The sequence below is a fragment of the Oryctolagus cuniculus genome, chromosome 1 (assembly GCF_964237555.1).
Source record: "Oryctolagus cuniculus chromosome 1, mOryCun1.1, whole genome shotgun sequence".
Taxonomy (NCBI): domain Eukaryota; kingdom Metazoa; phylum Chordata; class Mammalia; order Lagomorpha; family Leporidae; genus Oryctolagus; species Oryctolagus cuniculus.
In genome coordinates, this window is record NC_091432.1 from 176,601,093 (window position 1) to 176,628,685 (window position 27,593).

The window sequence follows — 27,593 nt, forward strand, 5'->3', positions numbered from 1 at the left end:
GTATCTATACAATGTAATAAGGCAGTTCCATTTAAACAGACACAGAATTATTCCAGATAGATACTTGTAGGTGAAAATAAAAGCAACATTGAACCATGTGTGTAGTCAGCATGATTATTATCATTCTGAAAACAATACCAGGAGATACACATTACTCATCTATGAGTATGTGCATACCTTTCTTGAACCATACACAAGAAATTGATTACTAACTATAGTATCTCTGGGAGGGTAGGTGAAAAACTTAGAGACATTAATTGATAGGGGAGAAACTTCTTTTCCATTATGTAAAAGGCCTTCAAAAAGTTCATACATGCATTATTAGAAAATTATGCAGGAATTTCAAAAATTGGTTTCCCCCAAAATGAACTTATTCTTAAACTCCAGGAAAGGAGGGGAGGGGAGAGGAGAGGAAGTGGAAAAGGAAAAGAAAAAGGTGAAAGAAAAATAGCTCGATATAAATACAAAGAGGCAACTCTGCACAACACCACCTAAACATTGTCTTCAAGGGATTCTCTCACTGAGGCCCTTCTGTAAGCAACTAGAAAAGCTCAGTTTTATCATCCCAAACCCCAGCCTGCTTTAAGACTTTTCACTGACTCTGTTATGGACTCATTGTGTCTCTCCTCCCCATCTTCCCTCTTCCTTCCTTCCTGACTGTTCAGACATATTAGAGAGTATTTCAAAAAGCTTGCAGAAAATGGAATTAAAAGATAACTTTCTTGGTGCAAACAAGTTTTAAATGCCACGCATACATTTCCATAATATGCGTTTTCCATTAACTTTCTAAAGATTTTTCTTCCAAACAAACATTTTTCAATTCCATCTTCCATTTTGGCATCCTATATCCAGAACCTTAGGAGGTGATCTTATTTGGAAAAGGGGAAAGGTTTTTACAAGTTAATGAAGTTAAAATGGCATCATTAGGGTGGACCCCAATCTGGCATGACTGCTGTTCTTATAAAAGGGAAATCTGGGCACACATAGAGAGTGAAAATGATGTGAAGAGACACAGGGAGAAGACAGTGCTCTTTACATGGAGAGAGAGGGAGGGAAAGAGAGAGAGGGAGAGAGATAAAGAGGCCATATCCTCCCTAGTTTGTCATGTTGTAGAATAGTAGTCCCAGGAAACTAACACAATGATCTACCCTATTCTTTCCCCCTTCCCAAACTCACTTCCCTTTTCCAAAAGTAGTATCCACAGACTTATGGAGTATAAGTTATTCCAATTTTCTTTCTTCACTCCATGTAATAGTATAGTTTTTTCTGTTCTGCACAAAACAAAATAAGAAAAAATAAAAATCTGGCAGTTTTTCCAAAACCAAAGAATTCTTCCTCCCAAGAAGGCAATGATGAAGCAGGTAGACTTAGAGTACTTCTATTCATTTATGTTTATCCTGGTTAAATAAAGCTAATCATCCTGGCAGTGGCCACAGGGCATTCTACCGTACAGCTATACAATAATTTACCTAATCACAGTCTATATCATCAGATGTGAATTTCATTTTCCAGTTTCCATAACTGGATAAATTCCTTAGAGGTGGTCTTTATGACTCAGGTAGTCATGTCTTAAATTATTTGAAAATATTATCACATAGCCCTCTAGAAAACATGAGCAATTTTCAGCTTGTTTTTAGTTTTAATAATCACAAAAAGCATTAATGATATTCTAGTCATGCTCTATTATTTAAAGTGTAAAACATAGGCCCACAAACTTTCTGTAAAGTGTGAGAAAGTAAATACTTTAAGCCTCTTGCAATTCTGCCACTGTAGTCCAAAACCGGCCATGAACAGTATTGTAACTGAATGATCATGGCTGGCTTTCAGGAAAATCTGACTTTGGATATTGAACTTGAATTTCAAATAATCATCACCCATCACAAAATACTATTCCTCTTTTGATTTTCTCAGTTTTTTTTTAACTTTTATTTAGTAAATATTATTTTCCAAAGTACAGTTTACGGATTACAATGGCTTTTCCCCCCCATAACTTCCCTCCCACCCACACCCCTCCCATCTCCTGCTCCCTCTCCCATTCCATTCACATCAAGATTCATTTTCAATTATCTTTATATACAGAAGATCGATTTAGTATATATTAAGTAAAAATTTCATCAGTTTGCACCCACACAGAGCATAAAGTATAACATACTGTTTGAGTACTAGTTATAGCATTAATTCACATTGGACAACACATTAAGGACAGAGATCCCACATGAGGAGTAAGTGCACAGTTACTCCTGTTGTTAACTTAACAATTTGACACTCTTGTTTATGGCATCGGTAATCACCCTAGGCTCTAGTCATGAGTTTCCAAGGCTATGGAAGCCTCTTGAGTTCACTGACTTTTATCTTATTTAGACAAGGTCATAGTCAAAGTGGAAGTTCTCTCCTCCCTTCAGAGAAAGGTACCTCCTCCTTTGATGGCCCGTTCTTTCTACTGGGATCTCACTCTCAGAGATCTTTCATTTAGGTCCTCTTTTTTTTTTTTTTTTTTTTGCCAGAGTGTCTTGGCTTTCCATGCCTAAAATACTCTCATGGGCTCTTCAGCCAGATCTGAATGCCTTAAGGGCAGATTCTGAGGCCAGAGTGCTATTTAGGACATCTGCCATTCTATGAGTCTGCTGTGTAAACCGTTTCCCATGTTGTATCATTCTCTCCCTTTTTTATATCAGTTAGTATTTGCAGACACTACTCTTGTTTGTGTGATCCCTTTGACTCTTAGACCTATCAGTGTGATAATTGTGAATTGAAATTGATCACTTGGACTAGTGAGATGGCATTGGTACATGCCACCTTGATGGGATTGTATTGGAATCCCCTGGCATACTTCTAATTCCACCATTTGGGGCAAGTCCAATTGAGCATGTCCCAAAAGGTCAAAGTCATAGTTCACAGTCAATATAAAAACAGGTGGCAGTCAGGATGTGACCCACAGGCTTTAATTTGCCAATCCCTGGTGTAGAATTTAGTGATTTGAGAACCCTTTTTTTGACAGGCAGAATTAGACAGTGAGAGAGAGAGACAAAGAGAAAGGTCTTCCTTTTCCATTGGTTCACCCCGCAAATGGCTGCTACGGCCAGTGCACTGTGCCGATCCAAAGCCAGGAGCCAGGCGCTTCCTCCTGGTCTCCCATGGGAGTGCAGGGCCCAAGTACTTGGGCCATCCTCCACTGCCCTCCCGGGCCACAGCAGAGAGCTGGACTGGAAGAGGAGCAACCGGGACAGAATCCAGCGCCCCGACCGGTACTAGAACCTGGGGTGCCAGTGCTGCAGGTAGAGGATTAGCCAAGTGAGCCACGGTGCCGGCCTAAGAACCCATTTTCCAATCTAGTACAAAATTCCTCCTTAAGAAGAAACTTCAACTTGCCTGCAGGCTCACATGTCTTTTGCCTATTCTCTAATATTAAGACTAATGGGCACCCCACTTCTTAGAATAGCCACAAGGTGAGTTTATGTGACTGCACATTAATTGCTGTCAGTATAAGTGCAAATTACAGTTGAACACATTGTCAAAAGATTTAAAGACTATCTATGCCTATAATTTCTCATAAAATTTCCCATGATTTAGACAAGACCATTGGCTTTATGTTTAGAATCAAAATGTATTGCATATTCCTTTCTTTCCTTCCCTACTGCCTTCTCTCTATTTAGATGTATAAGATGGAACTTCTAAAAGCTTTCAGAAAATAAATGAAAAATGAATTTATTTTGGTGCAAGTTTTTTAAATCCCTGCATAATTTTCATAGTACACATTTTCCATGAAATTTAACATTTTTGCAACAAAATGAATGTTTTTATACTATTTTCCACAAACTTTTTAAAGTAGCACATGCATCCACTCACCCCACAGAATTCCTCTAGAGTACACAGGCTTTTGCAAAATGCAGTAGGCTTATTTTGAGCATGAAAGAAACTGCCATTAATCTATCAATCTGGTACTGATGAACTATTGTTGAGGATATTGTTGACCATGCAACAATGCATCCTTTGTATAATCTTTGCCTCAGAGAAACAATTAGACCTCTCCTATTTTTGGCATTTTTTTGCTGTATAAATGTACCAAGTCTCTTTCTTACCTCCTGATTCTATTTTCTTATTAACTCACCTTCTTTATGTGCATTTAAATTTTTTATTACATGAATTTTATGTCACTTTGTAAAATTTGCCTTCTCTTCTCCTCTTTTTTTCTTGATCGTTATATAGGTGGCTATTCATGTGTCCAAACTTAAGAATGGGGTGGGAAGTACCATGAGGACTTGTTGAAAGCCCAGTTGTGACAAGGGTGAGAGGAGGATGGCCCTAACGCAGGGGGATGATCTTTCTGCTTTTTCTTAGAATTGCCTTTGAGTCTCCAGCCGTTGCCAATAAAATCAGATCTATCTTGCACATCTTTTGTGTAATGACTGCATGTGCCATGCTGCCCTGCAAGCCTGGATAGTGATCCCTCAAGGGTCTGCGGACCCTCAGGCTGGAAGTTCTCTGTGCACACCGGGTCAAAGCACAGGAAGGAGCAGGGGCCAGAGAGCCTGCCCTGGGGGTTTATTTGCAAGTTGTCGGGAGTGACAGCAAAGAGCTGGGCTGCTTGATGAATCCAACGAACAGAAAAATCTGTCAAAACACGCAGAACGCTTATTGCAGGGATCGTGGAAACATTGCCTATTTGTTTGGAGCACGTTTAATTATTTTTAAACATATGCAGTCTGTAGTTCAGTGAACATGTCAGGGATAATAGAGGAAGAAAAGCAAATTGGGGGAAGGCGGTGCTGGTCCTGGAGCGACTCCTCTTCGCAGCTGGCTGGTGCGAGAAGCAGTCGATTCCCTCCAAAGTGTGGCACCCTGTCTGTCACCTAATGAAACGCAGTGGGGGGATTAATGTCATTAGCACGGGGCCGGCATGCTGTGTAGTAAACAGATATACATCCTCGCTCATTTGGGGGAGTGCTGCTCAGCTCCAACCCACTGGCCTGCAAAGGTCACTCACAGCCATCTATTAGTTAAATGGGAAGAAATGATGTCCGTTGAGCCTTGCGGTTGGTTTTAGAGAGAGAAGTCGCTGGGGATTCTGGCACCTACCCTAACCCCTCCCTCCCTCCCTCCCTTTTCACTCAACCTAATTGGAGCTTAGATTTCTTCTTTGGGGGGAACCTGAGGTAACTAGAGAAGATAAAAGCCCTAGAAGTAAATGCTTTACAGAAGAAAAAAATTGTTTTATTTTGATAACCAACTTTACTGTGGTGCATGGAAAAAAAAATTAGGGCATTGCTGCTTGGATATCATGACCATCTCTCTCTGTTCTGAACCAAGAGCTCTTTCCACATATGCACATAGGCAAAGCTGAAGGCCCAGAAATGCTGGTGTTCACTTTTCCCTAATCCACAGGAATGTGAACAGCAAATAGTTATGAAGGACTAAAAAATAGATTTTTGTATTCTTAGAAAACATAAAACCCTGATCTTAAAGTAATAGTCAAAACTGTTGGAAGGCGGAAAAATAACAGAAAAAAGTTAAGAGGAAGAATAGGTACTTCCCCAGGGTGGGGATGAGAAATGCACAGCCACAAACAGAAAACTTCAATTCAGTGGAACAATATCCAGAAGCCTCTAAATAGAATCTGGGGGAACCTAGGGAGCAACAGAAGAAAAAGAAAAGGAAGAAATAACAACCAACCAAAACAGGAGGGTTGTTTGAGGGAAATGTGGTAGAGAAAATTTAGAGTTGACCGAATATAACACAAACAGTTGATAAAGCAAAGAGAAACATAAGTGTTGCCTTGTAAAATTTTGCCTTGATTTTTTCTTTATCTAAGCATAGCACTCTATACCAAAAGCTTTGTGCTATGTTCTGGTGTTTTTGAGTGATATGATGAACTGTGACAATAGATACTATTATCAAATAAACTATATAAATGAAAAATAAAGGAAGAAGAAATTCAGAATGATGTTTACTTGTTACGTCACAAATGCAATTGGCAATCTCTTCCACAACCCCCTGTATTGCTGAGACTCGTGTCTCATGAAGAACACTGCGGCAGAGTTCATCTTTCTTGCTAACAACAATAAGGGAGAAGAGTTGTGGTGGACAGAAAGAGTTTACCATCAAAAACAACACAAGCAAGGCAACAAAAAACAGAAATAGCCTAGGAAGGGACAAGGACAAATTTAAATAGTTCTAACTGGTCAATGATTGTGTTCAACCTCCAGACTCACAGCTTTGGAGTAGCAATGAAGTAAGAACTTGATGCTAATGTTTAGAATGCTGTCTGCACCGGTCAACAGGTCAGGACAGAGCCTCAGACCCTCTCCTAGAACCGATCCATCAAGCAGGAGGAGAGTGCTCTGGTGCCTCTGGCTGCTCAGGAGGCCAGGCATGTAAGCCCAACCCTTTATACCATGGAGCCTCACATTGTCCCGAGGAACACGGTGATCCCAATGAAGAAAGACTACTGTGCTGCCTGACCAGCTGCTTCCTTGTCCACCTAAAGTCACTGATTTTTGTACTCCTCACCAGGCTAGAGTTGACTCTCTCTTGATGCAAATAGAGAGGAACCCTTTTGTTCTTGATGATTGGATTTAGGCTCTGGGGCCAGGCTTGGGGAAGCTGGTCCTGGCTGATCTCTTCCTGGCTCTACTCCTTTGAATCCAGGTTTCAATGCAGTCACCTTCCCTCTTGTTCCTTTCTCTTTTATCAAGACCCTCATGCCCACAGATGCTTGGATTTGTAGTAGGTTAATGGTGGGGCAGAGCCAGAAGAACCCTGTCTGGGGATGATCCTAATTCTGTCCCCCAGAATTTTGTTTACCAAAATTTATTTTTAAAATTTAAATTTAATATGACTTAATATATTGTAGTAAAACTCATGCTTGTGAACAAGAGGGCTAACTAATGGAATTAGGCATTGTTGATGTTCTTTCAGATGTAACTGTGTCAGATACAGAAGGGATCTCCTCCACGTTTAATTATAGGGAAATCCTAGATTCCCTGCTCCCATATAACTGATTGGCTACTGATAATGAGCCTTTTTTCTTCTTCTTCTTCCTCTCGCTCTTCTTCCCCCTGCATCTTCCTCTTCTTTCTGTTCTTCCCCTTCTTTCTCCTCCTCCTCCTCTTCTTTCTTCTTCTATATGTAAAAATATCTTAGATGACTCCCTCTTGCCTGCCCGAATCTAGAAGTTCTCATAGCGGATAAAAAAACCTTTCCATCTGGGGCCATGTTTTTATCTCTGGTGTCCGATGACCATATAAAGGATAAGAACAAAGCCAGAGTGATTTATATGTGTCATTAGAAACAATGTGCTTTAAGGTTTTGTAAACATGTACAGTATGGGACATATTAGATATAACATTTGGATAACACAAAACATATAGCAACCTTGCACAGTTATAAATTTGATCCAGAGAGAGAGTCAAGGTATTTTTCCATTCCCTTCTTTGCTTGTCATGGGGCCTTCAGGATAAGGAAGAGTATAGCGGTCTGGGGCCCTGGCTTGATTTCAGAATAGGCAATGGGAACCTGTGTCTTTCCTTTGGACTTTTTTGCACTAGAATTATCTGGAAGACTCATTAACACAAATATGAATGCACAGATTCCACCTCCAGAAATTCCAATTCAGTAGTCTGTGCTGAAGCCTAAGACTCTGCATTTTAATAAGTGCCCCCTCCAATCCCCAGGCAGGGATTTTATAAGGTGGGGATCATATTATTTGAAATATTTATTCTATCTTATAGTGACATCCTAGGAAATAACTTATCAGGAAGGCAAGAGGTGTAACAGTATGCATGAGGAGATCTAGTCCCCTTCGTTAAATGCATAATAATCACTTTAGGACAACTAGGGTCACCCTGATGATATTGTCCTGTTTATATTACAGAGGATTATCTAGTCTCACCCCCTCCAACAGTCTGTCTATAGCTTCAACCAAGTGTCCATACATAATTGCAGGGAATTTGGAAGTTATTCCATTTAATTCCTCATATTAAGGATTAGGACTAGAACAAAATGTGTGGTTCACGTGGCCATATGTGTATGATTATAGTTATATGTGCAACTTATAGACATAAGGCCTTGAGCAAGAAAGGACATCTTTCTTTTAGAAAGTGGCTTAGTGTGTGGTGCTTTGTAAGTAGCATAACACACACAAGCACATACATGCACACACACATGCAGAGCAAGATGTACTGTTTGGTACTTAATAGTTTGGACTCATACCAAAGGCAAACCACTTGAGAAAAACCTTGCCAGTTCAAGGACTGCATAAGGTGACAGAATCCCCTCTATGAAACGTAAATTTCCCTCTCACTGCCCAGCTGGCCAATTGTTCCAATCCAGTAAATCGCAGATTCAACAAACACATTGAGAGAAGAGGAGGAGATGAGTAACACCAAGCTGTGCTGATAAGAAGGCCAGGGGTGAGTCTTTGAATTTGTGCACAATGGAATAAATACCTTTTATTCACTCGCCCCACTAAGCAAACAACACTAGGAAAATCATTTTCCAATTAGTCAGCAGGTTTCAGCATCATTACCTTTGAGATCAGATTTGCTACCATTCAAAAATGCATCAGAGACAGTGTAGGAAGAGTTAAGCATCATTCCTGGCATGTGAAGTCTGGGAGGAGGTGAAATTAGATTAGCTGCAGGAAAATGGGAGGGTTTACATTACCAGAGGGGCTCTACCTGGCTCCAGGCTTAACAGTGAACAGCGCTTTCAGCATATGGCATTACAATGGATTAGTGATCAAGTACGATTAATCCTAATAGATCGTCTTTTGAACCTCAGTGGCTTGTTAGGTGAGAAAAAAATTGTCTGTCCCCAAAGTGTCAGGTGAAACTCTCGTTTGAGGTAAGACTACCATGTGGAGATGGGTCTCCATCTGGTGGCTTCCTTTTGTGAAACTCCACCAGAAGGTGTTTTAATGAGGCTTTTATAGCAGGCACCACCTGCCACTAATCTTCCCCTCTAAAAAGGTGTAATTGAGGGTTGGTTTTACAGTATGGCTCATATCCTAACCTGGGGAATTCATCAAGAAATGCAAATCTGGGTGGGATGGTATAATCATGAAATGCCATTTTGGCTTTTGGTTTAGACTGAAGTGGTTATAGAAATTTGTGGTTGGCTAATTACAACCAGCTATATAGTAGCTTCCCCTTTGAGTTAGATTAATACGTGTGTCATCTTAGAATTAAATAACCAAGTTGATGGTGACCATATGTCTTCATTCAATTCTTTGCACATGTAAAGAGTTGCAACGCTGCTAGTGCTTCACACAATTTAAAGGTTTCATTTACACTATTAAGGTTTAACTGGTTTGGATTTATCACACATTCATCCTAGTAGGTGTTTCAGTTCTATGATGTATTATTTCAATGAGACATGAACAAATTACAAAACCACTGAGATGCTTTCATCTATGGGATTTAGGGAGTAGTCGTTTTTCTTTATTCCTTAATTGAAGACACAGATTATTGTCACACTGCTATCCTAGCTGATTGTTTAGTGGTGATCCTGCTCAGGATTGTGCCTTAATGCTAAGATCCTGCAGAAAGATGAGTACAATAGAGAAAATTTGATTTTTTAATTAAAAAAATGAACTCAGTCCTTACTATAGTTCAGATTTTTTGTTATAAATTAAGAAATACTAATGGCAATATCAATAACACATTACAATAACACAGACCCTGTCTTGCAATAGAGCAATATCATTTTGCTTTTTACTCCTGTGCTGCTCAGAAGAAAGTCATTTTCTTCGCCACTGCCACCTCAGAATATCATGTTAAGAAACAGCTTAGCTACGTATAAATCAACAAAATAATATGTATGTTTAGGTAAGCCTCAATATTTGAAATTTTTTTAAATATTTGAATTTAATCTGTACTCTGTTTTGGATATCAAAGATATACATAATCCCTTTTTTGTTGACATTTGATTTCTTGTGTAATAAGAGTATTATAAATTATTCCCCAAATATTCCCAAATTCAAGCTCAGCATACAGTCTGAGTTTTCAATGGTGTTTATAAATGTCAAACATGATTTTTAAAGCAGGAGTCATAAACTGGTAACCCCAAAGGCTAAATCTGACCTGTAGTGTTAGATGTGGGGTTTTGTTGTTTTTTGGTCTGAACAAGCTTTGTGTTTCTTAATACAAATTGTAACCAATATGGACATGATATGCTCTTTCCTGTCTGCCAAGACCCTATTTATTCTCTAATCACACACCTAAGCACATTGACAAAACCTAACCCCAGACATACGATAACGAGGCTCATTTTCACATAAGTTTGTGAAAGGTGGTCCCATTACTGTAGAATCAGCCCCTGAACATAACTCCATGCAAGTGCTGAAGCCCTCAGGGATGGATCTGTGAGGAAGATGGCAGGCTCCCTACCCAATTAGCAGGATCACAGAAGACAAATCTGCCAGTTGTAGAACTAAATATTTTATAACCATTTTGCTTCCACATCCACAATATCCTTGGTGTACAACCAGGAACCGGAAACTGGAAGGACAGGATAGGTAAGAGGAAAATAAAAATACATTACTTAAAGTAGTCTCCTCTTAGGGAAAGGTTTTATGACCAGAATTTCAAAACATCTAATTGTAACCTCAACATTCCTGATGCCTTTCTCCAGAAAATTTTCAGTTCCCTTTGACATGCATCATTACAACTAATCCTGCCAAGGAAAAATAATGCTGGCCTCCATGTTTCCTTCACAAGAGGATGGGGCAATTATTTATTTTGGAAATTTAGCTTTGGACAAATGAGAGAAATTGGTTCATCCTTCCTCCCAAAAATCCATTGATGTTAATGTAGGGAGAATTAGCCCCTGAACATGTTGGCATGCATGTGTTGAAGCCCTCCAGGGGATGGATCTGTAAGTAAGATAGCAGGCCCCCACCTACAGTGTGAAGCTTAAATGGCTGCAGGTTGCACAGCCTAGCTCCTGGGACTGACTCTGTTCATACATTCCCTTAAACCTGGACCCAACTCCTCCAGGCCTCAGCTTCTTACTCTTCCTTTAATCCCATCATCAGACCCAGCCTGAGGAATTATCATGATGCAAGATGTTGTCATTGTTGTTTCCTCACTTAGTGCTACCATTAAGTCTCTTTTATTGTCGCTGGAGGCTCTTGACTATTAGAGTGCCCTGCCCACCCCCTATTTGCAGGGCATGCAGGCTCATCCTTAGGCAACCTATAGCCCACACCTGTTCACTCCTCTCTCTCCAATTTAAATTTCTAATCAACAACTGTATACTTTTATTAAGCACTGTGTTGTGAAATATTTTTATGCACCCTGTGATTTGGGGCTTTTAAGCATAAAACCTTAATCCAAGGGAATGGTTGTTTGGATAAAAATTAATAGCAGCAGAGGGACTGCAATGGTAGAAAAGGATGGTCTTACAGTAGCCCCAAATTTTACCATGTTTTGCTACTACTTAAGACAGGTTTAGAGTAAAACATTTGATTCCTTATAGACAAATTTAGTCATTTTTAAAAGAATTATGAGAAGTAAATTGACCTTTAAAATGTACCATTTCAACAGTCTTTGTGAGGCTGGATCAGTTTTCCAGGTGTGTTTTCTGGTACTTTTAGGACTTAGAAGTAGTCAGAATGGAGGGATATTGGCTAAAACCTTGTGGTCCCATGTTTGCAAATATGAGCAGGTGAATAATCCTGAATAATAATTTCTTTGGTCCAGATGTCAAAGAAATTTCTTTAGTCTTTTCTTCCTCCTGCAACATCCTCCAACATGTTTATACTAGGTTGTCTTTTGGGTCATATTCGCATACCCAGCTATCTTCAGTTCACTACCATTTGCCCCCATTCATTATGTCTTCATTTCACTCTTCAGAATTCAGCTTCTCATCCTTCCTGTGATCGCCCCAGGAGCCTTGCAATGTGCCATTCTTCCCCTGGAGAACCCACCTGGAAATTAATTTTCCCCTCTCAGTCTTTCTAAACAAATCCCAAAAATGAGGTTGGCTAACCTTGACATTTTATTGTTGCCTGGCATTTTACCCTCTATCGTCCTCAGTATGTCACATATGTTTGTAATTGAGGCCAGGAAAGTTTTAAGAGAAAAGAAGAAAGCAAAGATGAGAGAGATGGGGAAGAGGAGTAGAGAACCAGAAAGGAGAACTACAAAAATAAAATCTTTATTTCAGATAAATAATTTCGGTAATGACCCATCTCTCTAGAATCAGATAAAAATATAGGCAGCCAAAATGTTGGAGAATCTCAGTAATCAAGAGAATTACTCACCCAAGACACAATAATAGATCCAGTGGATGTCTCTGAAAACAAGTTGGTAGCATCTGGCAAAGATTCACAGAAGCACTTATCTGGCTTGTGTGTCTGGAAGATTCCTGAACCAGCATGAAGGATTTTGATTCAGTAGACTTGCATCAAATTCCAGGAATCCTAGCTTCTAACATCCATCCATAGTGATTTTGATATTATTCTCAAGAAAGAATATTTCAAAGTTGTGGGATATTTCATCAAAATTTTCAGTACACTCGTTGGCCCTTTGAAAATCCTGACTGAGCAGTTTAAGATGAATATGTCTACAGAAAGAGAATCTTGACAGAGAAATATTAAATTTTATTGATTTTTTAAAATTTAGAGAAGGGCTTTCTTGGACCAGTTGTGCTAAATAAAGCACACGTAAGCATTAAACAAAATGCAAGGAAGCATCCAGCTGCTGAAGCAGTTATTGTCCCCTCACCAAAAGAAGAGAAATGATTATAGACAGCACAGGCCAGATATGTAATGTGGGTGTTAAGACGCTGTTTACAAAACCAATGTGGGAAGGCTGGAATTTCCAGGCTGAAAGCCATGTGTGTATACAGTTCCTCAGCTTGCATTCTAGAGAAACCCAAAGTTTGTTTGCTACAGGTGCAAATGTCACACTGCAGCAAAACTGGTACATTCCATGGCACCTAAGCTGAAACGTTTCCCTGCCTTTCCTATACCACTTTCCTTTTCTACTTGTGCCACTTCATTTCAAAAGCATCTGATTCCAATAAACTATGACCATTTACAGCATTAGTGCTAACACCCTCATGCCAGCTGACACCACAATAAAGTGTGAAACTAGGAAACAGCAGTTAAGTATCTTCAGATATTCATGATGAATAAGCTTGAGGCAACACCAGTTTGTTGTTGTTTCTAAATAGCCTCTTCTAGTATTTTTAGGGTGGAAGTGATGTTTATCATCATTGGATGATCTCATATATAGAGAACTTCAAATCAACTAAAGCAACATTATCCAAACATGGAAAGTAATGGTAGCATTACAGTCTTTGGGCAACATAGTGACTTGATTCAATAATTTTTGGCTGGATCAACCAGAACTTGAAATTTAAGTTTCTCTTTCTATCATAAGATTGCAGACAGATATGATCTACTACTGTATAAAATAAACTACTTTTTTTAACACTTGAACCTGTATATGCATTCATTATGGAGCTTATCTTTTATTTCTAAAGCTTGAATCTTGATGCAACAGTAACTATCAGCAACCCAGCCTGGCTGCTTATTTAGAAGAAGGTTTCCTTCTTACTTTAATCCATAGGACTTGCTATTTTGACAGTATTTGACTTCATCCCTGATTGATCTTGAACTGGCATGCATTAAAAGGCTCTACTCAAATGAGAAGTGCCATGGAAATAGGCATCTTTCATCTCTGGAAGCTAAAGAGCCCTGTGCCACATGGTGAGGTGGCAGTTTCTTTGATCAACCTTTCTTTGCTCAAGCCCAGAAACTGAGTCACCCTACCAGGCATAGCAATACAATAGGCAGTCACTATCCCAATGGAACCAATGCTAAGCAGTGATTGGGAATTTCCATCAGAGCATCTTAATCCACTAGCTTGAGTTGTCACCATGAGTTCCACTAGGCCCATTAAAATGACTTCAGGTCACCTCCACTGAGCCTTCCCATTCACTCCAAAACAATTATCCTAATCCCCTTAGCAGGCCCAATCCCTTAACACTTATGAAGTGCCCTCCTATGCAGGGTGCTGACATTTTCCAACAACACTAGCCTCTTTGAAATGCCAATCAAAAGTCCCTCTTGTTAAAATACACGACCCTCTCTGCAAGTATAAACAGACCTTCATACATCATCACCACCACCATCATTAAAAAGCACTTACAGAGCACCCACCTGTGTCTGATGCTGCGCTGCTGGGCCCAGAACATGCAAGTGTTGGAAGTGCTGACCTGAGGAAGGAGCAGTTACAGACCCGCCACTTCAAGGTTCTTCTGCTGCTTATTTAATGTAGACTCTGCCTAAGGGCATGGGCCTGCAGCAGACCATTTCTGGTGGCTGGGTAATTGCCCCAAGAGGATTAATTAGCTGCTTGACAGAGCAGATCATGGAACAGTAGTGTGTAACAAAGCTCACCATTAAAGTTTTACCAAAATACTACTTCCCAAAACTTTAGTTACTACTCATAAGTACTTGACTAATTGGTTCTGCATGGGCTGATTCACAAGGACCTTTCACAGTGTTTGCCTTTCTCCTACAAATTGTCACCATTTTGACTGTTCACCGCTAAGGGAGGTGAAGAGAGTCACTGATGGTTCAACTTTGGGCTGTTGGCCAGCAAGTCCAGATCATTCTACCACCTACCAGCCAGGAAACTTTGGGGAAGTCAATAAACTCTTTGGGCTGCAGTTTTCTCTAAGGTAAAATGAGAACCACACCACATATAAAGGACTGTTTTGGAGGTTAAATGAAAAAAAATGGGGTGAACATTTAATGCTTGGGACTCAGTGGTGTGAGAGAAAGCATGCTTAAATCTTAGACAAGACCAAGAGGATTCATTAAGTCTAAGGAGGCTTTTGAGAGGTGAAGCTGGGGAGGCCTTGCATTGCTGAGGAGCTTAGTGAGAAAGAAGTTCCGGCTAGAAGTAAATGAGACAAAGGGGAGACATTTAAAGCAAACAAAAATAAGACAGGAAAGAACAAAGAATCGCAATGCCTAAGACAAAATAATTCATTAGAAGTAATAAAAGAGTGTGAAACATGAGTGAGAGAGAGACAGAATAGACAGGATTAGTTCTACCATGTATCCATTTATTCCTCACCCATGTTCATTTATCAAGCCTTTACTCTTGTCTACACTCTGGCTGACACTGTGCATGACTAATTTACATAATTCCTGATGCAATAGCAAATATGGTAAACTGGGAAGAATGACAGTGGAGATATGAATCAGGCTCTCACCTCCATGATTTCAAGTCTTTCTTTAACCCCATTTAATCACTTTTAGTTGCTTCCTTTCTTTGGACCAAACAGAGACATATAAGAGGTCTTCAAAAGTCATGGAAAATGCCTGTTAAGAAAAAATTGGGCCAGTGTTTGGTTCACTGGCTTTAGTTGCCACTTTGGATGCTCACATCCCATAGCAGAGTACGCATTTCAAGTCCTGGCTATTTTGATTCCAATCTAGCTTCCTTCCGTGCACATTCCAGGAGGCAGAAGATGATGGCTAAAGTATTTCGATTGTTGCCACCCATGTGGTAGACTTAGATGGAGTTCCAAGCTCATGGCTTTGGGCTGACCCAGCCTTGAATGTTGTGGGCATTTGGGCAGTGAATCAGCAAATGGAAGGTCAATCCCTATCTCTCTGTCTCTCTGCCCTTCAAAAAATAAAAATTTAAAAAAGAGAAACTATGGATTTTGAAAGGTTTTTGGTACCAACATGAACTTCTAATGCCTTGTTATAACATGTCTTAACAGGTTCTAAATTTAAATACTAAGAAAGAGAAGAAATACCAGTTTGAAAACAGCCCCTATTGAAGAAATTTTGATAAAATTCAAGCAAGAACTGACATAAAATTTATGCTGAAGCTTGGATGGAAGAGTGATGATCACTGACATTTTACAAGAAGTTTATGAAGACAACACCAGAAAGAAATCTTCAATTTACAAATAGTTCATTCATTTCAAGAAAGGAAAACAGACCATGTTGAATATGAAGTCCACAGCAGCAGACCATGTACATCAATTTGCTAAGAAAAAATTAATCTTGTTAGCACCTTAATTAAAGAGGACAAATAAGGAGCCAGTGTTGCAGCACAGTGAATTGAGGCACCACTTGGAATGCTGCATTCCATGTCAGAATGTCATGAGTCCAAGCTGCTCTACTTTCCATCTAGTTTCCTACTAATGTGCTTTTGAGGCAATGGGGAATAGCCAAAGCTCTTGGGCCTCTGCAACCCATGCAGGAAACTTGGATAGAGTTCCTGGCTCTTGGCTTTGGCCAGACCAAGTCCCAACTATTGCACCATTTGTGAAGCAGGTCAGCTCTCCCTCTCCCCTCTCCCCTCTCCCCTCTCCCTCTCCCCTCTCCTCTCTCTCCTCTCCCTGTTCCTTTCTGTCTCTGCCTCTAATTCTAGCTTTCAAATAAATACATAGATAAATTTTCAAGAAAAAAAGACCAATAGTTGACAGTAGAAACAGTAACCAATATCATCAATAAATATTTGAACAAGGAGGAATAGACAACCTGAAGCATGCCTTTGAAGAATTGTGATAGGAGATGAAATGTGGCTTTACCATTATCCTGAAGTCAAAGCACAATCAAAGCAACGGTTACCAGGAAAGCAAAAGAACCACTCAAGAGCAAAGGCCATAGAAAGTTTTTGGGATATTCAAGTCATTTTCCTTGCTGACTTTCTGGAAGACAAAAGTTCAATATCAGCTGATTATTAGGAAAATATTTAGAGAAAGTTAGCCATATATAGTCAGCAGAAAACTACCCAGGAATACTTTTCCAGAATATCCTTCTCCACTACAAGAATATTTCTGATTATTTTTCTCATCAAGTGAAGGCAAGTAATTCAGTTTTGAAGGGAAATCCATAGGCTTCTACCTTAAAGTCCTGATTTGTCAGCTTCTGGCTTTTTTGATCTATCCTCATCTGAATCCATTTTTCTTCCATTAATAAAGTAAAAAGACTCCACTGAAATGGTTAAATTACCAGGACACTCAGTTCTTAAGGGATGGACTAAATGATTGATATGATTGCTTGTAGGTGCCTTGACCAGTTGGAGCTTATGTTGAGAACAAAAGTAACTTTTAGCTTTTAATTTTATTTTCCATGAAACTTTTAAAGTCCCCTTGTATGTTGCACATGCTTGTAAAACCTGGCATAATCAGGGGTCAGCATTGTGGGTAAAATGACCACCTGTGACTCTGGCATCCCATATGGGCACCAGTTCATGTCCTGGCTGCTTGACTTCAGATCCAGCTCCCCACTAATGAAAAGCACTGGAAGATGGTCCAAGTGTTTGGGTACTTGCATCCCCATGGGAGACCTGGGTGAAGTGCCTGTCTCCAGGCTTTAGCATGGCCAGTGTTGTCCATTGAGACCATTTGGGAAGTGAACCAGCAGATAGAAGATCTCTCTCTCTCTCTCTCTCTCTCTCTTTCCCTCTTTTTCTCTCTGCCTTTCAATATAAAGAAATGACTGAATCTTGGGAAAAAAAAACTTGGCACAATCATGGGGACACTGAGATGCTTCAAATTTACCTCAAAACAGATATTTTGACAAAGATGTATGTGATTTAATTTCCTTCTTTCCATTGCAATGTTTTCCCCATGATACGTTTGATGTCTTCCCTTTACTTAAACTATATACACCATGAGAAATAATACAGGCATTAACAAGAAACATAAAAACAATAAATCTGAATATGGGATCTTTTTTCTCCATTCAGAACAATTTGTCTGAAGCAGTCCCATTCATAGTTTTAAATTTTGGATAGGAGTTGTTTTCTTATGGAGCAGCTACTCCACACAAGAATGCAATCTCTGCAGAAGAAACATGGTGTAGATGCTTGTAAACTGCCATTGTGACTAACTTAGATCCATTTCTGTCTTTCCCAGAGTTTAATAGTGACAAGTAACAGATGTACCAATGTTTTGAGTGAGTATAGTTTATTACTGGATGGCTCAATTTAAACTGGAAATGCACAAAGGTTCTAGCAAATCGTATTTTACCTAAAGAAGAAAAGCAAGAATACAAAATGTCTTCAAGTAGTTCATGGAAAATGTATATTATGAAAACATCTGCATGAATTTTGAAATGTTTTGAACTGAGATAAACTCACCTTTAAATTCCTTTTTCCATGCACTTTTAGAAGCACGCTCCTATAGATCAATTAGAGCTAGAAACATCCATGGATTTCAGACATCCATTTATGGAGCAGGACGTGTTTAGCATAAGTCAACTAATTCTGATTGAGTACCCACCTTTTTCAGCTTACCCCAGCAGAGCTAACCTAGAGAATTTCACTTTTTCTACTTGTAAATGGGAATAGTGGTACCTACCACAGCAATGGAACTAGTAAAATTAAATAGGTAAAGGTATTTAAACATTCTGGAACAATTCCATCTATAGCAACATTTCAGTTCCCCATCTTACCATCCCTTTTACTGTTGATCCTAGGTCTCACCACAACCTGAAAACACTTCATTTATTTACATATTCCTTCATTGTTTTGCTTCACTATCCAGAACATAAGATCCAACAGAACAGCACCCTTACTTGTCATATGTCAAGACTTTCCTGCTGATAGGAGGCACTCAATATGAGCAAAATTTGTTAGATATTTAGTAGGAGATCAACAAATGAATATAGGCACCTAGGGGAAAAATATCCATTCATTTGAAGTCTATTTTCTGGATAGTTGTCTCTCTATATATATTTAGAATAAATCATTTTGTCTGAGATGTCATAATCCTCATTTACATATATATGTATATAAATATATGAATGTATAAAAATTAAATATTTTACCCAATGCCATAGCACTAGATAATGGCAGTCTTGGAAATTGAACCCACAAACTCACACCCAGTTTATGTTTCTTCCATTACAGCACAGCTGCCTACTCACTAATTTTCTCTTCTCAAGAGATGACCGTCATTCTTCCTTACCATACCCTGTTTTAGAGTCTACTTAATAGCTGGTAACTTCACCCATCCTTTCCAATGTTTCTACAATGCTCTTTCCAGCCCACAATTGCCAATTCTGTCTGCCCAGGCCTGAGGTAACCAAGCATGGCTCTCAAACTCTGAGCTTGTAATACAATTGTCTCAATGCTATAATTTCTAGGAACTGGTTACTCAGCATTCTCAGAATTCCTCATTTAATTCATTATTTAAAAATCAGATACTCTGGGTTCTAATTCCCACAGGGTTAAAGCCCCCAAGAGAAACCCTGTGGATTTTATTCCACTTTATAGGAAAGACTTGGAGGCCACACGTGAGCCAACTGCAGATGGACTCCACACGCGAGCTGTGCCATTTAAGGGTGACTGCAGTGGGCAAGGGCTTCCAACCCAAGCTGCTGAAATGGGGCCTCGGGAGTCTTTGGCAGTGTTAATTACTGACTCCTCTTGGCCTGCCAGCCAGGCTTCTCCACGGAAGGCCTCGCCATGTGGAATTTGCTCCTGGTGGCACTCCCTCTGAGCCCACATTTGGCAGCAAGCAGGCGACATTTTAAAAGATGTTTTTATTTGCTTTAGTGTTTGGTTTGTTCCCCCCCTTCACTCTGACACTTTGGGACTGAAATATGGTTTTTGCATTTGTGGCAGAGTTCCACAAAGTTCCTGGATCCCGTGTTTAATGGGATGGCTGCCCGAGGGGAGCGCACAACTGGAAGCACTGACCTGGGTTTTATTGTTAGGGGTCTGTGCCCGGGTATCTATCCTATGAACAGCACAAGAAAGGGCATGAGACAACTTCCTGACCCCCTAAGTCACTAACCCACTATGGTTCTACAGCCCTGCTACACAGGACATACTCCATATCCATACAAAGTCTTGGTATTATATATTTCTTTTAAGAACGCAAGCAAAAGGGAGCCTTGGTTGGGACAGAGCACTTTTGTGATGATTTCTTGAAAGAAAAGTCTCCACATTGTTTTTATGCTTTATTTAACTTGATCCTTCAGTTACAGCAACATAAGCAGCTTTGCTATGAAACAATGCAAGTCATACTCAGAAAGCTGTAATATGCCGTTCATTAGAATGGCTCTCTTAGCTTCTACTGTGTGTGTCCTCTTGCTCCACCGTAAGGCCTGAGGGAGTAAAAAAGAGCCAAGCCACTAAAATAGCTGTGATAGAAAGCACTGTGGTCATAGGGCCAATGCCAACACCAAGGGCACGCACCAACTGAAATGCAGATGTTCGATTTGGCAATGTGACATGGCATGTGGGTCTTTCAGAGTCAATGAACCAAAGAGGATGACGACGAGGGTTTTCATCTTCCAGAACTTGAGCCCATAATTCCAATTGCTAGATTGAATTCTTTCCCTTCAGAAGATTAACTTAGCCAGTTGTTATGGACTCACACGGAGAGAGTACTTTATTCTTTTTCTTCATTTTGGTACCATAATGTTTTCAGTGGGAGCAAAAGAAAAGTACACGTCGAGGCACAGATAGATTCTCCGGCTCATCTGAAGTGCAGCCGCTGGGGGAAATCCCCTTAGAGCAAGTGGGTGGAAAGTTGTTTTTTCTTGAGGATCATGATCTAAGTTTCTAATTTTTAAAAATCCCAAGCTTATTGTTTCTACAGCTTGTATTTTCTGACACCTAAGTTAATAAACCACTCCCCTCAAAGTTCAGCACTGTGTTGAATCGGATCCCTACAGAATTCATATGTGGAAGTCCTAACAGCCAGCATTTATGAATGTGATCTTATTTTGGCAACAGGATCATTCCAAATGTAATTAGTTAAATTAAGATGAGGTCATAGTCCAGTAGAATGTGCCTCCTATCCAATATGTTGGGTGTCATTGTTAAAGGGGAAATTTGGAGCAGAGACATTTACACAGGAAGAACACTCTGAGAAGATTGATGCTCTTAATTCATAGAGGGAAACCAAGATGTCAAGGAGCAATATCCCTGGAAGGAGGCTCTGTGATAGAACCTGGTGTGCACACTCACCTTGCTCTTAGAAGGAGATAAGGCAGAAGAGAAGCTGAGAGGTAGTGTGGTAGCAGCAGGAGGATGAAACGATGACCACCACTTGCAGCCCCAGAACGAGCTGCAGTGATTGGAAGTCTAGTTTGTCTCATCAATTTCCTGTCACCTTCCTAAGGAAAATAAACCAACCATTATCCTGAGGGAATCTTCCCCAGTTTGGGTGACATTTCCATTGAGGTTATAACCACCCACAAGGTGCAAGGATGGGTTATAATTGAGGCTGTGGTTGTTACCCAATCCTCTCTTTAAATTTCTTCGGATGTTGGGCACGATGATTGCTAAAAGCTCATTCATAACTGAGTTCCTCCTCCTTCATTTCCCCTGACCAAAGAGAGCTACCTCACTTTAGTACACATATTTAGGGGACAGCTTGCACCTGAGAAGCTCAAAGGAATCAAGCAGCAGTAATAACTCAAAGTTGAATATTTTTGTTGTTTCCTCTGATGGTAACATTCCCTATCTTAGGTTTAAGAGCTCTAGATCTTCAAAGTCAGAGTTGTAGATAGAGAAATCATAAATTATCCAAATAGATCTAGAAGAATAATTAGGGCTGACCCTAGTATCACTTTTCTTTTTGATCCAGGTATTTTACCTGCTGGAAACATAATACCATGCAATGGCCACTGATTTAGGTACCACTCCTGGGGGATGGCGTCCCCTCCTTGTTGCATCTTCTCTAAGTTGGAACCTCAGCTACTCTTTTAAAATGCCATTCCTCTGGTATGTCAGGCCAGCAGCTTCTGGGAAGTAAGGTAAATGTTAAAATGTGTGGATTCACAGCCATACATTCACAGTGACCCCTTCTGTACTGAAAAGATCTCTTGGTCTAATGTGATATTGTGTATGAATTTGTGTTGGTGAATCAAAGGTCCTTGGATAACAGTCTCAAATGAGGACCAGAGAGCAAGAAAACCATATCCATACTCAGAATATATTGATTCCAGAAAAAAAGATAAGTTATTATTCCTTCTAAGATAGAAAGAGTCTGTGTTAATCAGCTTATGCAGTGGTTGGTTGATCTCCTCAGGGCTGTTGCCACATAGGGGCTCACTCTTGGTTTCCATCATTTGTAGGTTGGCTAATCAGCAGCAGTTCCTAAGTCAGCTTTCATAAGTGCAAGCCTATAGTTTGAATCATATGTAGCCTCATTCCCCACCATCATAGCTACTCTATTCATCATCAATTCTGTAAGCACTGATCTATCTGGTGAATCAGACCCATCCTCAGATGTATTACATATTATACATCTTATGACTTGGTACATCTGGCAGAACCCAAATTATGTTTGGAAGTTCTGATCATTATGCTACCATAGCAGTAGTATGTTAGGAGCTATTACATGATTTTCTGGTGAAAATGGTATAGCTTTGCTCTGGAATATATGGATCTATACTATGTTTCTCTAATTATGGCTTGCCAAAACTTTGTGTAGCATAATTTTCTACCATCATTATCTCTGTTATAATACCATATACTCTGTATAATACCATAGTGTCTGTCAGGTCTTGTGGTCCAAGCAGGAGGACCATTTGCATTGCAGCCTAGACCTGTTAAAGAACTCTGCTGAGATGTCGCACACACAGCTGGCTGCTTTCTTTACCATTTGATTAATGGGTTGGACTAGTTTTTCCAGTGTGAAATAAAAGAATACATCGCTTCATAAATTCCCAGGAATTCTCGGGTGAGAGGTCCAAGAGGCAATAATTTTCCCTTTAGTTAAGAAGTGAGCCCTTCCATACCTCACTGATGTCTAAAACCTGATGATGTGTCTCCAAAATCTTCATAGAGTTTTCTCCTGTTAGAATTTAGGTGGCTTACCAAAATATCTAGCATGCCTGCAGTTTCTTGTTCCTCTGGTTTGATCAATGTTATGTCTCTGATAGAGCAGGCTATAGCAATGTTCCACAGAATGTCCAGATCACACATACCACTTAGGAATGTGTCATGAAAGAAAGTGGGAGAGTTAACACAGTTGTGAGGCAAGACTACAAATACATACTCTTGTCTCTTATATGTGAAGGTAAATTACTTCTAATTTTCCTTCCCAATATAGTTAAAAAATGAATGCATTATCCAGCTCACTGGCTGACCAGTGTGTTCCTAAGGCTATGTTCTTACAAGCTTGTGAAGACACCATAGCTGACAAAGCAACCACAATTGAAGCTACTACTTGGTTGAGTGTTTAGTAGTCTATTCTCATTCTCCTGGATACACCTGAAATTTGTAGTGGCAAGACTGATAAATTAAATAGTAAAATGATGTGGAACACCATTTTGCATACTGTAGACCCCAAAGGGTAGCACTAAGCTCTGTCACTTTGCCAGGGTGCAATCTTATTTTTTATTCCCTATATCAGTTGGTGTAAAGGGGAATTTTCAAAAGCTTCCACATTGCCCTTCTTGGGGTCCCTCAAGTCAAGAAATCAATGTGGAGAATCCTCCAATCATCAAGAGTGTTCATTCCAATTATACATTTGGAGTCCAAGAAAATGATTATTGTGTGGTTACCTAGTGGTAGTTTCTAGTGGGTTATTGAGAGTCAAACCTTGGTCAGGACTACATTTATTTTTAACTTTGCTACCAAATGTTTGTTCTCACAGGACAGTCAAGATGGCACTGTCCCCAGGTACCAATGTCAACTTAGACCTTGTGTGCACAGCATTTGAAATGTCTGGATGTTCCCTTTTCCCAAATTCGTGGCTACCAAAGAATTCAATTGAGTCTCCTTGAGGATAAAGTTGATAATCCCTATATACTTGTTACGAACGTCCTTCCTGGAGACTTGGACTCTTTTCCATTATGTGGATTGTGAGACTGAACACTAAATCAACAGAAAATTTGGTAAGGCTTGATGATTGTCTATTGGATGTTTTTCCACAACTTCTAATATGTTGACCACACAGAGCAATATCTTTGGTGGCTGTCCATCTGTATTTCCCCTATGTTCTATTAAACATCTGCACTATTTATGTAGTTCATGCATCCTGCACAGTCACACTGACCATGTGATTGCTTCTACTACACTTATTGTGCACACCACTTGGCTTCCGTCAGTCAGGGATTTTACCACATGTACTGTTATAGGAGAGGCCAGTTTTGTAGCAGCATCTCCTGTGGTCAGTCCTAATCTCAGAGCTGCCAATGACATGGGCATTCCTTATTTTTTGGTAAATAGTTTCCAGCCAGGGCCTTCTCATGGAATGGAGTCAGATGAAATGTTTGTAGCATGTCTATATTTGCCATCCTCTGGACCCCTTCCTCTGCTATCTCTCAGTTCTGGTATCTTGGATTCAGGCAGTGTGGGTCTTTGTGTTTTTTAAACCTACAGCAGGATCATTGCTTGGATTTTAGAAACTATTACTTTCATATTGATAAACTCTATTGTCCAGCTTTAAGTCCCTGCTCCTTTTTCCCAGCACCATAAAGATCACAGATAGATTGGGTCTTGCATTTATTTTATGATATGATCTCTTTCTTCCATCAGGATTGCATTTTAGGGGCTGGGAGCTGGGTAATGTTGTATTATAAAAGTAATTATTGTTATCTAGATCCCAAGAGAAGTACACATTAGCTTGCAAATACTAAGACTTATGTCTCATCTTCCAACAGGGAGAGAAAGACCATTATTACAGGGAAGAATGGGTCACATTGCAAAAGGTTCAGGATAATCTAGGGATTCCAGATTTTTCAGCTCACTGACCCAGATTCCCCTCTGTAGTCTCAGGATTCCACTCTGCTAACTAGGGCCATGACCTTGCAGTAGCAGAATTACTTGGGTTGAAAATGCAACCTTATCCAGATCTGTCTTTTCCTTTTAATAAAACATCATGCATGGTCCTCAGTGTTTTGTGCTTCTAGCTGTATGTATGCCTCTTTATAGGCTGTAAAAGGGGCCTCAATTTTCTTACTTTACCTTAAATTGAGAATTAATTACCTTTAAATTGTAATGTTTTGTTTAATGCATCAATGGCCCTAATAAAAAGCTATCTGATTGGTGTCCTTACTGTTACTAATTTCCTAACATTATTCACCCTGCTCTGGCCCTGCTCTGAATGTTGCAGGCACTATAAAGTGTATTCTCTTTCATCAGAATCCTATTTGAATTTATCATCAGGAAAGACTTTAAAGATTATACCACTATTGCATTCTTTTTGAGCTGCCATAACCACATGCCATAGACTGGGTGCCTTAAACAACAGAATTTTATTTTTTTATAATGTTGGAGGCTAGAATTCTGAGATCAGAGTGCCAGCGTGGTTGCACTAATCCTGGCTTGCCCAGTCATCTTCTCTCTGTATTCTCACATTTATTCATTATTAATTATATTAATAATTTATTTATTTATATTTGTGAGAGAGAACAAGAACACTCCCTTTTAATGTAAGACTACTAATCTCAGAAGATTAGGACCCTAAATGTTTGACCTCATTCAACCTTAATTAAAGCTTCAATAGATGAATTTTGTGGGAAGAAGCCACACTTCAGTAAATGTCATTCACCTACCATCAATGATGGGATCCTGTTCCAAAAGTCCATTTTATGACCTGCTTCCTTGAGCCATTACTGGCACCAACTTTTAATTTACTTAGGAAAAGACTGAGATGCTGAGATTTCATGCAGGTGGTTTACAGGGTCACACTCCTGAAAACAACACCTGTGGAATGGCAAAGAAAGCAGGACAGGGCCTGACATCATTTCAACAGAACCATCAGTTGATCTCACAGAGAGCTTCTTTTAACTTTTGTTTAATATATATAAATTTCCAAAGTACAGCTTTTGGATTACAGTGGCTTCCCCCCCGCCATAACTTTCCTCCCACCCGCAACCCCCCCATCTCCTGCTCCCATCTCCTGCTCCATTCACATCAAGATTCATTTTCAATTATCTTTATATACAGAAGATCAATTTAGTATATATTAAGTAAAGATTTCAACAGTTAGCACCCACACAGAACATAAAGTGTAAAATACTGTTAGAGTACTAGTTATAGCATTAATTCACATTGTACAACATATTAAGGACAGAGATCCTACATGGGGAGTAAGTGCACAGTGACTCCTGTTGTTCATAGAGAGCTTTGACAATGGGATAGTCATTCAGAAATATCTCAAATGAAGGCAAGGGAACTGAGTTTTTTATCACTCCATGACATGTAGGCTGCTTCCTGAGAATAGGTTAACTTTGAGTGAGGCAGGTTTACTCAGCAAAAGACAATTTCCAACAAAGGACTTGGGGATCAGTTTCAGCATCCATCATTTTCAGAAGCTACAGTAATGAGTACATTAGTTCTAGGGGGAATGTGGGGGTCATAGAGTAGTATCCACCTAGGGCAAACAAAGCCATAGGTCAAATATTATATGGTATTTGAAGAGTTAATGAATCATGAAAAATAGAGTAGGAAGGAGGGGATTTGTTTTGCTTAACTAAATAACTGAGCTTTTTGCTGCTTTTTGCAAATATTTTTGCTCAGTATATTTATATGACAGTTATAAATGGATTTCACTAAATAAATATAAAACATTTAAATATTATAAACCACATTAATTTTCTGTAGCATGATAAATAGAGATTTTCTTAAAATTAATTTATAAGAACAGAAGCTGAAAGCATTTGGAGCATTTGGTTATTATTTAATCCTTTGATTAAAAAAATTATTAATTTTACTGCTCTTAACCCAATTCTATCTTCTTAGTGAAAGCAATCTTGAAAATTAAAAAGTAAATCAAATGGATTTGTTTCATTTATTATTTATTAATTTATTTTTAAATGTTGTCTGAATTAATACATATTCTTAATTTGCATGTTCCAAAGAAGAAACTTCACTAAGATATAAATTATCGACATGGAAGAGAATTCTGCTTCGATAACTTGAAAAATAAATTGATCTTCAAATAAAACTTCAGAAGTTATTCTTAGAAGCTATAAAATATTCCGCCTGGAGAGACGCATTATGGCATAAGGGGTTGAGTCACCACTAGCAATGCTGGCATCACATTTCAGCATGCCAGTTCAAGTCCCAGCTACTTCACTTCCAATCCAGCTCCCTGCTAATGTGCCTGAGAATGCGTCAGATGATGGCTCAAATGCTTGGGACCCTGACACACACAGAGGGGACAAGATTGAGTTCTTGGTCCTTGACTTTGTCTTGTCCCTGCCCTGGACCTGCTCTGAATGTTGCAGGCACTTGGAGAGTGAGCAAGCAAATAAAAGTTCTCCCTCTCTCCCTCTCTCCTTTTCTCCCTCTCCCTCCTCTCTGCCTTTTAGTAGATGAAAATAAATAATACATTTTTTAAAAATGTCCTGTATTTGTGCTTGATTACTTGAAAGTACTATAATGGAAGCAAACATGTTTGGATTAACCTAAGACTTAGGTAGAAATGTTATAGGGGCCTGCACCATGGCCCAGTAGGTTAATCCTCCGCCTGTGGCATCGGCATCTCATATGGGCACCAGTTCCAGTCCTGGATGCTCCTCTTCCGATCCAGCTCTCTGCTATGGACTGGGAAATAAGTAGACGATGGCCCAAGTGCTTGGGCCCTGAACCCGCATGGGAAACCAGGAGGAGGCACCTGGCTCCTGGTATCAGATTGGC

General features: G+C 39.6%; 1 long non-coding RNA gene across 2 annotated transcripts in view; it reads left to right on the forward strand.

Moving 5' to 3' along the window:
- The window catches only part of LOC127491035 (uncharacterized), a 47,554-nt gene extending 20,257 nt beyond the window's left edge, over window positions 1-27,297 (forward strand). Inside the window, exons 2-5 of one of the 2 annotated variants that reach the window (XR_011380012.1) lie at window positions 15,748-16,841; window positions 21,586-21,754; window positions 23,602-23,842; window positions 26,813-27,297. This is a non-coding gene — a long non-coding RNA (uncharacterized lncRNA). Of the gene's footprint in view, window positions 1-15,747; window positions 17,712-21,585; window positions 21,755-23,601; window positions 23,843-26,812 lie in introns of those variants that run through there. The other variant, XR_011380011.1, reaches the window with a different exon arrangement.
- The last annotated feature ends 296 nt before the right edge of the window (window positions 27,298-27,593 follow it).